General features: G+C 42.8%; 1 pseudogene; it reads right to left on the reverse strand.

The window, feature by feature from the left end:
• Positions 1-901: 901 nt before the first annotated feature.
• On the reverse strand, positions 902-1754 carry LOC105979098 (annotated as a pseudogene).
• Between the last annotated feature and the right edge of the window lie 2009 nt (positions 1755-3763).

The raw sequence follows: 3763 nt of genomic DNA on the forward strand, positions 1-3763 counted from the left end.
ATCTGTTCCTGTGTGCTCCGATCAGATATGCAATATGCCGGCGTGGAGTAGGGAACCAGTAGAGAGATCAGAGGGACAGGCCCCAATCCCAGCTATGTGGACATCTGTCCCTCCCCTCAGAAGAATTTATTTCAGAGTACAGCACTGAATCTGCAGCTCTGGGAGAGGGACATATCTGATCGGAGCACACAGGAACAGATGAAAAATAATTCTTTAATGTAGAAGATAGCTATTATTAGCCTTGACTTGGTGGTTAGCCATGTGGTCTGTGCATATGCTATTCATAGCTATTTTCTTCCACACTGAAGTTCTTTACCTAGTTTAGAAACATCAAACCTTCATTCGCTATTCCTTAATGGTTTTGATTAAGAGTCTGCTACAGTCTTATATTGACTGAATTGGTTAGGCAAGGGAGTATTAAGAGGCACCCCAGCGGGTTCCAAACATAGTTCATTGTGTTTTTTGTGTGTTGTTGTCATCGTCGTCGTCAGGTGCCGTTCAATCAGTTCTGATTGAACTACCACAGAAGGAAACACCACCCAATCCTGCACCATTCTTACAATTATTGTTATGCTTGAGCCCATTCTTGTATCCACTGTGTCAATCCTTCTTGTTGAGGTTCCTCTTCTTTTTCCTTGATACTCTATCAAGCATGATGTCCTTTTCCAGGGACTATTCTTGCCTGATAACAGTTCCAAAATGCAGGAGACAAAGTCTCACCATTCTTGCTTCTAAGGAACATTCTGGTTGTACTTCTTCCAAGACAGATTTGTTTGTTCTCCTGGCATTTCCATGGTGTATTCACTATTCTCCACTACCAACATAATTAAAATACATAAATTTGTTTATGCTGTATTTATTATCTCAAAGATCTCCTCCTTCCCAGCACGTAGAGATCACTTCACCCACTGTTCTGTTTGGCAGCCTCTCTCCTGTCTCTCTCTTCAGCAAAAGTGAGGCGGATATCTTTCTCTGAGAAGAGAAGTTCATGGTTTATTGCCTTTTCCAATAATGAAAATGTTGGAAAACTAGTGGCAAAGCTATGCCATTGACATCTTTCACATGAACCACATCAAAAAAGCCAGGTGTGTCTCTCTGTTGGTGATCACACCAATTTTTCCCAGGTTAGCATCTCCAGTCACCATACATACATTAACAGTGTCAAACTTGATGAAATCAATAATCTTTCCAGTCTCCAAATCAATTTGAACAGTGTCATTCACCTTAATGAGGAGATCAGGATAGCAGATGGTGGGAACATCATGAGTCACCAGGTGAGGGGTTCCTTTTGTACCCAGAAAGATCTTTCTTATTCTGCACAACTTGTACTTTGCTCCTCAGGTGTAATACAATGTACAAAAAAGTGACCTTTGGTGTCCTAGATCAGACAGAAATTCTCTCTGGTCTTGTCAATGCTGATGAAATCCATAAAACCAGCAGGGTAGGTTATATCAGTTTGGACTTTGACATTAGTCTTAATGAACTGCTGTATGCATTTTTTTTAACTTCATCTCCTGTCAAAGCATACTTTAAGTCTATTTCTTAAGAAAATGGACAGTGAGACACATTCTCTCAGCTTGTTGGGGACCAGTGGATGGAAGAGGAGCAAACACATCAGTCAGTTTGTCCAGCATCCAATGCTTTGGATTATCTATGTGTTTAAGATGTTTCTCGGGACCACAAGCTATGGCTGTGCCAAATGCAGAAAGAGAACCAGCTCCATATAGTGTCTCTAGAAAACAGGCCAAATACATCGATTCTTCAGTCTTCCTTATTCAATGTCCAGCTTTCACATGCACATGAGGCAGTTTAAGGTACGCTATGTGTGAGTCTGGATAGACTAGAGAAACAAATTCATAAACTAGTATATGTATATCAGAAAGAGGTTTATATACAAGAGCAATTGAATATTGAGAAAACATCCCAACCCAGTCCAGATCAAGTCCATAAATCCAATATTAGCCCATGTGTCCAATACCATTCAATAAAGTCCTCTTCAGACTCACAAAATACATGCAATGACGCTGAATGCAGGAGGATCACAGGCCAGTGGGTTGGAAGTCTTGTGGATTCAGTGGCGTTGTAAGCATCTCAGCGCTAGCAGGGGCCTCTCCGTGACTTCTCCAGCTCTAGAGGTCTGCTTGCATCAGGGTAGGTCCATGTGACCTCTCCAGCTCCCAGGGCATAGCGCCATGTGTCTTGTCAGTGGAGAATCTCCAAGGGAGTGAGCCCAGAGACAGAGGGTCTGTCTCCCGCCTCCAAGGAGGAAATCCAGGAATTCCCGGAATCCTTAGGAGAAGGTCATGTCCACACAGAGGCCTCATTGGCTATATCCTGATATATAAACTAGACTACCTCCCTACACCCTTAATCCTCAAATTGACAACAGATTATGTAACTACCACACCATGGCTTGGGGCAAGGACAATTAGTCCTTGAGGTGACAGCCTTGCTCTTCAATACTTTAAAGCCATCATGTGCAGCAGATTTACCCACTGCAATTCATCATTTGATCTCTTGACTGCTGCTTCCATGAGCATTGACTGCGGATCCAACCAAGATAACATCCTTGACCACTTCAAGATTTCCTCGGTTTACCATGATCTTTGTGTAGCAGGGTCTCAATTTCTCCCTAATAATAACAACCAGGTACCCCAGCACAATAACTCTATTCTCTGAATTCTTCCCATTGATGACTAGGATCTCTGAAAATCCATAGAGCTTAATATCACAGGAATGAGAAGCAAACGCTCTTCCAGTGGAAGCCCTGGGTTGTACAAGTAGGAAACAGGCTTGGCTGCTAACCAAACAATTAGCAGTTAAAGCCCTACTAGAGCAGTGGTTCTCAACCTTCCTAATACCTCGACCCTTTCATACAGTTCCTTATGTTGTGGTGACCCCTCAACCATAAAATTATGTTCACTGATACTTCATAACTATAATTTTACTACTGTTATGATTCGGGCAACCCCTGTGAAAGGGTCGTTTGACCCCCATAGGAGTTGCAACCCCCAGGTTGAGAACCGCTGAACTAGAGGCATCTTTGAAATAAGTCTTGGTGATCTACTTCTGAAAAATCAGTCATCAGAAACCCTTTGGAGCACAGTTCTACTCTGACACACAGGGGGTCACCAGGAGTCTGAGTTCACTCAGTGGCAACTGGTTTTGTTTTTTCGTTTATGGTGAAATAGTGATGGAGACCATCCTCATCTCCAGACCTACATGTTCTGGCTAGGGAAACAAAGATGTTCTTTACCAGTCAAGAGTTAGAAGTATACTTCCGTTTGTCAACCAGGAACCTACACTCACAGGTGTTGTCTTCCAACTGGTGCCAGGATTAAGCTTTCAGCAGGCAATCCACTGTGGTATCAAACCAACTACTTCCATGTAATGGAGCATATGCTAAGATCCGTGACATTCCTAGATATGATTCCCTTGCTCCACATTCTTTGCCACAAAATGTGTCCCCTTAATCTCAAGCAATGTGTGAAATATATGATGATGATGATGGATGAAGTATTCTGAAAATCCAAAAATGGTGAAGCTGGCAGAAGCACTGAAGATAAGTAAGGCAAATATGCACACAGCTATGTGTCTACCTTAACCTACCACCAGACGGCTTACTGGTCTCCTCAAGGCATGCTGCCATGGAAGAGCTCAGAATTGACCTGTGCCATGAGCTCTGGTGACATAATGCTTGGTTTTTGGTCTGCTAATTACAAGGTCAGCGGTTTGAAACCACCAGCTGCTCTGAGTGAGAAAA

This window comes from Echinops telfairi, unplaced genomic scaffold, assembly GCF_000313985.2.
Source record: "Echinops telfairi isolate 266 unplaced genomic scaffold, ASM31398v2 ScPeMD7_7;HRSCAF=31, whole genome shotgun sequence".
NCBI lineage: Eukaryota > Metazoa > Chordata > Mammalia > Afrosoricida > Tenrecidae > Echinops > Echinops telfairi.